This window comes from Nelumbo nucifera, chromosome 4, assembly GCF_055504915.1.
Source record: "Nelumbo nucifera cultivar China Antique chromosome 4, China Antique-T2T, whole genome shotgun sequence".
Taxonomy (NCBI): Eukaryota; Viridiplantae; Streptophyta; class Magnoliopsida; order Proteales; family Nelumbonaceae; genus Nelumbo; species Nelumbo nucifera.
The window spans coordinates 27,479,849-27,491,108 of NC_142652.1; the positions used below are offsets into that span (position 1 = coordinate 27,479,849).

The 11,260-nt window shown below is 36.6% G+C and overlaps 2 pseudogenes; both read right to left on the bottom strand.

Moving 5' to 3' along the window:
- Window positions 1-3,130: 3,130 nt before the first annotated feature.
- Window positions 3,131-3,842, bottom strand: LOC148792099 (kunitz trypsin inhibitor 5-like; annotated as a pseudogene).
- A 3,056-nt stretch (window positions 3,843-6,898) lies between these two features.
- Window positions 6,899-8,062, bottom strand: LOC104602933 (putative pectinesterase/pectinesterase inhibitor 41 pseudogene; annotated as a pseudogene).
- Window positions 8,063-11,260: the final 3,198 nt, after the last annotated feature.

Genomic DNA, 11,260 nt, shown 5'->3' on the forward strand with positions numbered 1-11,260 from the left:
ATCTGGAAATACATTGGGTGAGAAGGGCTGCCAATACTTTTGCTGATACTCTTGCTAAATACATTTTGGGCGGATTTGTAATTGCATTTCTTTTTGGGAAAATTTCACTTTAGTACCCTGAACTTTGGGGGTAGTGTCAAATTAGTACCCAAACTTTCAAATGTGTCACTGCAGTACCTAAACTTTCAAAAAAGTGTCAAGTTGGTCCCCCATCTGTTATCGGTTGAAAATGTCAAAACTACCCTTCAAAAGAAGATACTGTTCATTGTTTTCTACCTCGAGACTGAACCAGTTATCTTCAAAGAAAAAGAGAGAAAAAACATGAAATATGAAAGAGGGAAACAATAACTGAAAGCAAAGAAATAACTAGACAAGAAAGTGTTTCAGATCTAAAGGTAGAAGACAATGACTTCATTAGTCTAGAATCTCAAACACCTCAACCAGTTTAATCTCGTAGTAGAAGACAATGAACAGTGTATTCTTTTGAAGGGTAGTTTTGACATCTTCAACGAATAACTGATGGTCGGTTAATGGCAGGGACCAACTTGACACTTATTGAAAGTTTAGGTACTGCAGTGATGCATGTGAAAATTCAGATACTAATTTCACACTACCCACAAAGTTCAGGGTACTAAAGTGGAAATTTCCCTTTCTTTTTTATGAAGGGAGAAGTGGCATCTCACACCTCTCTTGGGGTTGCTTGTACTTACTGATGTCTACTTGTAAATTTGTAATACTGTCATTTTTAATTAATAAAATTTCAATGTGTACAAAGATCGGCTAAGAGCATGGCTGATGCTTTAGCTAAACAAGGGGCTATTAGGGAGCAATTGTAGTGATTGTATGGATTTGGGAGTTGGTCATTTTTGTCCTACCTAAAGATCTCTTGTAAGTTACGTACATTGTTTTATACTTGGTACAAATTGCGGCTACTTATCAATATATTACTTAACAATTCAAGCATGTCGTGACCATCAATGAAATGACAGTGTCAACTTAACATACATTCTGAGGAAATTTACAACATCTGAGTTACAATGATTGTATCCAAAGGAAGAAAATGGCTCAAGGCACACAATGTAGAAAGGTTAAAGCATCCAAGCGGCTGTGGCATTGGGCCTAATCAGTTTTAGTTAACCCAACCATCTTAACCCTTGTTTCAAATCATTTAAATTCTTTGAAGTTTTGTCCATCTTCTAATTTGGGTTTGAATGAAGAATGATTATCAAAATAAGAATGTTACTGATAAAAAAAAAAAGAAAAGAAAAAGAATACCAAAACAAGCAAGCTGAAGGCCTTGTGAACTGTTTGCAGTTTGAGAAAAGTCCTAGTCATTAATATTAGTTATAATTTGAGGTTGGCATCAAAGTTGCGCTAGAGTAGCATGCCTTGTACCAAAAATCTCCATGACTTTTAGATGCCTAACATCCATATTAAGGGTGCAAATAGGGGAGCTAATATAAAGAATTTCCATTGCATCAGCTTGGACACCCTTTCAAAATTTAATAAATGCTCAACCTAGGCCTTCCCAAGTCACACCGCGATACGTAGCCAGTCCATTGCTTTGTTTCTTACTAGGGGCAGTCTATCTTGCAACCTTGGTTCACCTAGCAGTTTGAGTGATGCAAAGACTCTTATGCTGTGTTTGGTTTGAAGGGAAAGGTAGGGAAATGTAGGCAAATCTTTACAAGGTTCCTACCATTCCCTTCCTTTCCCTACCTTTTCCTTCAAACCAAACATAGCCTTAAGGTTGGACTTCTCCTAGGGTATCTTAAAGAGGTATTAATCTCTCCCAATGGAATGGAAGGTGAAAACTGGAATCTTAACCTCATTGAATTTTCTCTAGGTCTTCCCGCCCCCCTTGGAGATGATAAATATCCTACTTTCCTTGAGTTGAAGATGGGCTTGTTCTTCTCAAAATCAAAGCTGTTGATCAGAAAATATCTGAGATGAAAATAAACATCTATAGTATACTTCAAAGAGAAGAAAAATGGGACTTGGAAATACCTACATATTTTCATCCTTAAGCTTTTATTTGAATAGTTCATGTTCAGGATTTTTTGTGCTTTTCTAATTAGTGTTAGTATTTTTGTGCTTTTACGAAATTACTTTTATAAAAGCACTTCTATGAAAGCATTTTTATAAAAGTACTTTTATTAAAAAATTTTTATAAAATTACTTTTATGAAAGTATTTTTATCAAAGTACTTTTACGAAAGCACTTTTAGAAAAAATACTTTTACAGAAATACTTTATAAAAGCACTTTTATAGAAGTGCTTTTCTAATTAGTGTTAGTATTTTTGTGCTTTTACGAAATTACTTTTATAAAAGCACTTTTATAAAATTACTTTTATGAAAGTATTTTTATCAAAGTACTTTTACGAAAGCACTTTTAGAAAAAATACTTTTACAGAAATACTTTATAAAATTCATCCAAAGTACTTTTATTCATGAAAGCACTTTTGTAAAAGTACTTTTATAAATCACTTCTATCAAAATACTTTTATTCATTCATTTTTTATTAGATGCTTTGAAAATTGTTACAAAAGAATAACAATTGCTTATTGGAGAAAAAGACCACCAAACATCCAATATAAAATAAGTGTTTATTTTCAAAATAAGCACTTGTTTCTAAACACTTATTTTTAACATAAGCACTCCCAAACATGGCCTAAAGCTATTTATGGAGTGGCTTTTTAATCTAACTAGGGCTGCAATTTGGGCCTTAGGGTTAGGAACTTAGGATTGACTTTTACTAATCTGACTTCACTTCAGGGTTGGGTTAGTGTTGACCCCTTGGGCAAACTGACCCAATTAAGTGGTAGTTTTGATGGTTCGAATGGATTAATCCAACAGTCAATCAATAAATCACGAACCATTGGCTTTTTAACGATCCAAGTCTAACAATTTGCAATAAACAAAATAATAAAATAGAAATAAATAAATGAATGATTAAAGAAGAGTGTCATTCATTTTTTTGATAAAGACACAATTAATCGTTTTTTGAAAAAAAAAATCCCAAGAAAAAACATTAAAGAAAACAAAGTTATGGGTTGCTGTGAGTCGTAGTAAATGTTAGAGAAGAGGTAACTAGCCCTTTATTGAATTCATCATTTTCCATGCCACAAATTTAGTTACCTCTGGCCTTGACAAACACAAATGGGAGCTCTCTATGTTGAGACACGGAAAGCCACCTTCTCCCACTCTTTGTTGATATGCCCACGTTCCCACACACAACATGGCATGACTCACACACGCTATGCAATGCGATACTCTGGGTTGGAGCTGCTGATCTACTCTATCTTGAACCAATTTCTCATAGCTGAGGAACCAGGGTGTCTTGGTTGTCCACTGATTGTAACATACCATCTTTTGCTTGGGGTTGATGACCTTTGTGATTCTTGGACCTGCCAAACTATAGGCATTGCCGAGAATCTGATGTTCACGTCCATCGACTCATGGATAGTTCTTGCCCCAGATGATGATGAGATTCCCACTCCATGAAGCATCCTCCCAATAGCTCTTTCTTTGGGAAATGAAACAACTCTACCTTCCATTGAAGCTGATGCCAAAGAGAAAGATATAGATGTGCCAAAGTTCACTTCGAAACTATGCTACCTCACAGCTGAAGAGCGAGACCTCTCCCTTCTGTCAAGTGACACACCGCCTTCACCACCTCGAGTGGCTGAGACAATGTAATAGGGTTGTCCTGCTTGAAGCTCATTACCATCTGTATCCAACACCAGCTAGTGATGAGACTCATGAGATAAGGCTATGGCCTTAGATTGAATAACTAATGATATCACAATCAAGAGAGATGAAATCAAGAATGTAATGTCCATGGCCAAAGAGAAGATATTTCTAGTAGCTAGAATTAATAACTCACTGTGCTGCTTAGTGGTTGTGTGAGAATTATTGACATTTGAGAGAGGAAGAGAGGAAAGGCTCACTTTTATAGCTAGGTTGTTTTCTTTTGTCACAACAATCCATTTTGAACACTCTCCTAAAATAATGAAATTTTTATATGAAAAAGTATTAAAATTATACTAAAATCTCTATTGAATAACTAACCAAGTTTTAGTTTTGCTTTATTTGAATTTATTCAATCCTAATATATGAGAAATTCATGTACCATAGAACAAGCGGCAAGGCACTATCATTTGTTAGGATGCAGTCAATATGAACTTGTAAAAGGGAGAGTAAAGGGGAAATTTTTCAAAAATAAACCAATGTATAGCACAAGTGCCATGGATGTGTAGACTGATTAACCAATGGGTCCCTCTATTTTTGGTGTAAAAATAATAATTTTACAATGGGATGGGTCTATTGTAGATAGATTTTGGAACAAATTAAATGGATGGATAGATTCAATCCTTTGGCAGGCTTGGAGGCAGGTTTCAATCCTTTCTTGACCATAGCGGCTGGTAAAAGTAATAAAAGTGTCCTTTATTAAACATTCTGGTTGCCCACGTGACCATTAGTATAAGTTACCATGATAGCAATTTAGCCAGGGGAACGAGATATTAGACCTGTTTATGGGCCAGGTAGTCCGATGGACTCGCTAGACCCAACTTGTTTTTTGTCAAGTTTGGACAAACTTTTAAGCTCACGAGCTCGAGTTTAAGCTTTAAACATCAAGTCCAACTATTTTTCAGGCCAGGCTCAGGCTTTTCCAAATAAGCCCAACCCAGCCCAAGCCCGCCTTGATAATAGTATATAAATAACAAAAGATATAATATATATATTATATAATATTAAGTAATAATATTATTAGTGTACAATGTACTATATAATAGTCTATATATTATATTATATTATATATAAAGTATCATATAATATATAAATAGTATATTATAAAATATCTATCCAAATCGGGCTATGTGTTTTATATAGGATAGGACTCGGGTTCAAGATCTAAGGCCGATGGTTGGACCAATTTTGGCCTATGAATAGTTCTACACCATAATAGCCACCATTAACCCAATCGATTGGACCGTTTGAATCATCACTCGTCCCTTGATTTTGGGTCAAATTCTGCTAAAACCCGCCATTTAGTCAAAAAATACTCACCTAGTAAAAAATTGTGGATTGTATATTCAATGTATGTGCAAGTTTCTGGAGGCCATAACTTTACACTCCAATGTGTGATTGAGGTGATCTTTTTTTATTATTTTGGGTAACTTTTGGAGATCTATGTGCCACAAGGTGTCTTGCCATTTTCACCAAAAAAATGCCTTTTGAGCCTCAAATAGTAATTTTTGTTTACAAATAAAATTTTGAAAACTAAATTAAAAATATAATTAAACATAAAATAATATATATTATATTTCAAAAATGATTATAATTTTTTATTGATAAAATACATATTTATACACACATTCACCAACATGGCACAATTTGACCTATTTGATCTGGGCGATTGAACCAATGATAAATGACCCGAAACAAAAATGATTGGGAGAAAGATAGTTCAGCCTAAGGTGAGAATTTGTAGGTTCAAAATACTGTTAGGGTAGGTGCCAACTCGAAATTGATGCCAATTTACTGGCGGGCATTGGTGCATAGAATGTAGATTGTTGACATTTTGAATGTTTTTACCTCTGCAGTGAAAATAAAAAATCTGCATTAGACCTGTCCGTATTTTTTCCGAAAATGATTCAACCTCATGATAGGTTTTTAAAACATGGTAAATTGTCCAAAACCCACCATCAGTTTTTCTGAAATCTCTTAAACCCACCACAACTTTTCAAAACATCAAAAACTCACCATCTCACTAAAATAACAATAACTTCACTAACGGATATCATTATTTTACCATTTTACCCTTTATTATTTTCGGTCCATTTTGCAATATCAAAATTACCCCTGTCGTTATTCAACCCAAAACCCAAGCATTAGCCGCTGCTTTCTTCCTCTTTCGTCCGCTGCTTCCCCTTTGTTTGAGATTGAAGAAGAGGATGCGTCTCTGAATCATATTTTTGCCTCTCTTTTTGTATGGACTGGAAAATCCGCGCTCCTGACTCAACTGCAGATCTACGATTGTGAGGCACCACCCTGATCACTCTTGTCTGCTGATCACTACTCTGACTCTGGAGTACTGGATTCTGAACCTGCACAGCTGGAGCCATGGGAAAAAGAGGAAGTGGATCTCTTCCTTCGGCAACATTATTTGCCCCAGTACTCCGTGTCCTATCACAAGGACTGCTTGCTGTGCTCCCTTGGAGTTCACTATCTATGGACATCTGAAACTTCCAATTTGCATCCCTATCCCTGTGAAAAACAATGCTAACATAAATTTAAAAGCAATAAGTTGCATAAACAATCATAAATCAAGAAACTAGAAGTTGAGGTCTTAAGGAGGAATTTATCTTGAGCTCAGTGAATTGGAGAATTGAATACTAATTTTGGGTGGAACCATAAGCAATTAGTGCTATGACTATACATTTATCAATGATTAATATAGGAAGAAAGGAGACCATATGGAAGTTCATTGGAGCAAGTCTCCCCACAAATATATTTCTTATGAAGCTCCACGGTGCAATGAGTTGAGAATGCAATTTCAATTTTGAATGTTCATTTATCCATGATGAGAATCCAGACAACACATTTGATAAGAACACCCTTGAACTAGTTACTCCATGGGAACCCTAGCTAGCTAGCCACCTAATAAATTTTCTCAATGTGATCTTATCCTGTTTATCAGTATCCATTAAGACAAATTTGACAGGTGTGTCCGTGTGAGCATAGGTCACCAGTGAGCAATCCCTTCCCCAGCCATCAACAATCAAGATAAGGCATAGGGTTATGAACTCTTGTGCTTAATTAGTGGTTAAGGCTTTAAAAGATCATTAAAACATTAGAACGTATTCTTCATTCAGCTATTATGAATTGAAGGATTAGCATCTCTGTTTAATTAACTAAAACGATCGATACAAAACAAGAGGCAAAAAGGATGAACAATAGAAGTAAAACCCATCTCAGACTCAGAGTGTTTTTCACAGCAAGCCTCCACTATAAGGCACTCCTGTGGCAGGTAACCAATAGTCACCTACCACAAAATTAGAGACAGTGAAATCGGCTGCATCTGTGTCATCTATCTCATGGTAACCGGGCCAAGTAACTCTATCTGTTGTCACTGCTCCGGGTCCTGTATTGTTATATTCTGCGTAGTAGAGCGTGCTCAGTGCAAAGTCACCAGACCATTCTCTCCAACCAGTGGGATCTATAAAACTATCAATGGAAGATTGCATATACACAGTCCTAGAGTATTCTTTCCATGGCTGCCCCAGATAAGATCTTGTGGTGCCATTGCTAGAAGCCAAGTCTGGAGCTGCCATAATTTTACAGTTGTGAATGGAAATTCCGGTGTTCTGATTTGGGTCTGTTCTTCCTTGGGCCGTGAGAGCATTGAATTGGCCTTGCATCGGCAGCCGAGCATATATGTTGCAGTCTTGGAAAACAGCGGCAGCATTTCCGAATATGAAGTCCACAGTTCCATATATATCACATTCCCTGTAGAACTGCCTGAGGGAATGGGTGTATAAGGTATCCTGGTAGCCTTCGAAGCTACAACTGTAGAAGGTCGACATCGACATGTCTGCTCCATTCCGGACCATCACTGCCTGGTGCTTGATATATTTATAGCAACGAACCCCTGTCCAACTACAGTTGCTATCGTTGTGGCCTTTGCTTCAATAATCAGAGATGGACTTGCTTTCGCTGCTACGAATTTGGGTCCAAGAGTGAGTTGTTGTGAAGAAGCGAACGCACTGTGAAGGAAGGAAAGAGAACCAGACATGATTTCTCCTCTCTCTCTCGCTCAGAGTACACTCTCCGGTCTCGACACTCTCGCTCATTCGGCTTGCTGTGCCATTTTGGGCGCTTTAGGGCATTTTGGTAAAAAATATTTGTTTAACAGGCTGAGTCACCATTCAGGGGCAATTTAGTTATAAAATATTTATTTAGGCTGATGTAGACAACTTGGATCATTCAGCTTTAACGGTGGTGTAAAGGATGGTGAGTTTTGAAAAATAAAATCTCACTAACATGGTGAATTTTTGACGTTTTAAAAAGTTATGATGGATTTAAGAGTATTGGGAAAAACTGATGGTGGGTTTTCAACAATTTCCCTTAAAACATTGATTTACTTCGTATTTCCCACGGTCACATGAGTCACGCACCGACGACCCGAGATGATGAGTCAGCATACCGAAATCCCACCTACTTCCAAGCGTCCAACGCCATAGGGAATCAACTCGAATCACCGGCGTTTTGATTTCAGATTACTTTAGGTCATCCATTTGAAATTTCTTTTCTTTCTAATCATTTCTTTAACTCTCTCTCTGTTTAAATTTCTTCATTATTGAATTGGTGTCTGTTTGAGATTCTAGTGGATATCCGAAAATAGGAATATGGGAATTGAGTTCACTTTTGCTACGAGTGTCGTAGAGCAGGGCTAAAACCCAGAATCAAGGCCTTTGATGTATTACAGTGGCCCCACCTTACTTCATCTAATTCAAGGTGTGGTCATAGAAAGGCATCAAAGGCCTTGATTTTGTTGTTTCAGCAATGTTATTTGATAGGGGATTTGGGAATTTTTTATGGTGTACAAGTGAATGAAAAAGGGTTGGTTTACCAAAAAAATTGACTGATCAGCAAGCTCAGAATTCTTTAACCCATCGGTGGATTGATGCCAAATTTACAGGCAAGATAGGATTTATATGGAGACTATTAATAAGATTATGGGGACTGTAATTCAGAATTCTGCAATGAACTGTAGAGTACTTTTCCCAAAATAAAAAATAAATGAAAAGGGTTTGTCAGAAGAAATATAAATTTTATGTATGCAAATACACTGCATTCATCACCTCATCCAATCTCAGCAATCAAAATGGCCTCATAAGAGTAGTTGGTCTATTATTTTTTTTGAGCTATATAATATACCAACTCAACAATGCAACAAGTTCACAGCAATCAACTCCTAAGATGAGTTGATTTATCTCAGCCATCCAAATGATGTACCAAGAGTTCATCCACTACCATTGCTCTATTGCCACCTGCCACCTGCCATCACCATTGTCCATGCACGATGCATCACTACCTTTTTCTTATCTCATCTTCACCCCTGCTTCTTTGCCACGATTTTCATTTGTACCTTCTCCACCACAACGAGTTCATCCACCTCCACTACTACCTCTGCCTTCACCCACACCACCAGCTTTTATTGTCATTTTTCATTTCTACCCATTCCATCCTAATATTCTCTTCTACTATCTCTCCTTCACCACTGCACCACCAACTCGCCCTCTCTCGAGTTTTGCTTTAAACAGCATAAAAATGGTATGGGTAATTTGGTAATTACCTACTGTTAACACCTTCAGGGGGTTCCACCTTGTATGTCAATACAGAAAATAGTGTGTCAAATCGCCCAATTAAGGTAGAGGGGAGGTCTTGTGATTTACCGTGATAATAAATATTCGGATGCATTGAAGAGGTATAGGCCCATATAATTGTCTAAGAAAGACTGGTAGCCAAAACATTGTGGTGTCTAAAGGGTATGAAATGTTCACTTCCTATTCACTTTGTATTTTAAATACATTGAACCTTCATCATATGATCATGGCCGTTAACTTCTTTTCCTAGCAGAATTTCTAAAATAATGCTTATTGCATGTTGAATGGTCAGCTTTTGTTAAGAGAAGGGCGAAATTCAGATCAGTATAACAATTTTGAACTTTGGCTCAAACATGAAGTTCTTGGAATACACTTCTCTAATAAGCAATCATTTCTTTGTTCAGCATAAATGATTTCCTTAGTCATATAAATCTTGGGGAGTGTACCATCAAAGGAAAACTCGATGCTTATTCTTGTAAGTACAAAGAAATTGTAACTCCAAGTTTTCTATGTTATGTGATTTGAAGAACTTGATTAATTATTTCTACTTCCTGTTTGTAAGCAAACTCGATGCTTATTCTTCATACAGAGTCTTTTTTTCTTATTAATGATTTTTTCAGATACATTTATGAGACGTTTTTGTGTGTGCATATATGTATGTCTAAGCAAGATATGAAGATGTTGATATGACACCCTTGGAGCTTGTTGATGGCCTAGGCAAGGTTTATGATAGAAATGAAGTTCCTTACTAATTCTTGTGGTGAGAAAGTGCTAGACTGGAAATTTAGTATAGAAGCTTTTGCAAGTGTTGTTGGTTTATAATCATAAATGATTTTATGAAGCTAGTGGGTGAATTTTGTGCTAATTCCATCGTTGAAAGGAGTACTTGTAACTTATGCAAAGTTTCGTGAGAAGTAGAAAACTAAGCAAATTATTACTTATACCATTGCTGCTTGTAATGGTAAAATCTCAGGCTGACAAGCATGAAAATTCTGAGAGCAGAAACTTTGCATGCAAAATGGATCAGGTTAAGTTCAATACCCAATCCACCCCTCTCAAGGCTCCATGGACCAACATTGGGTAATGGATTTTTTTCACAAATTCGTAATGTTTTTAAAACAACCCAGTAATAGAACTGGGTTGTATAATGACCCTCTTATAGAGAATGTGGAACCATAATGGTTCTTAGTGGTGCCTAATTGCAATTTGATGCTTAATTTTATTTCTCACAGTGGGACCTGGAGAGCAGTTCACAAAACATATATGAAGAAGGCATATGATCACAATTGCTGTGATGTTGATCGCAATTGCTTAGATTATGTGGAACCATAATTGTTCTTGGTGGTGCCTAGCTGCAATTTGATGCTTAATTTTATATCTCATAGTGGGACCTGGAGAGCAGTTCTCAAAACATATATGAAGGCATATGATCACAATTGTTGTGATGTTGATTACATGTTGAAAATATTCTTTTGAGGCGCAACAATGCTTGATTTTAGTGTCCGTGGTGGGAACCAAGAGCAGTTCACAGAATACAGATTGGGATCGTGTATGATTTCTTGTATTGTGATGCTGATCATCTTCTGTACCTGTACGAAATGGTTTTCTGGACTTGATATGAAGGAATGGATTAAAGTTTTCCTTGACACTACTTCCCCCATCAATCTTTAACAAGATTCTACTAGGAATTTTCAAAACGTTGAGAGAACTTTGACAGTGGATGTTGAACAAAGGTAATGTACTAAGCATGCTATTTCAAATGGTTGAATTGGGTTGTTGATTGGAAGATCTTTTAGTTGGTCATGCAACTCCAACCATGTTCCACCTATATATGGAAATGATTTTCTTTTCGCAAGGCACAAACATGC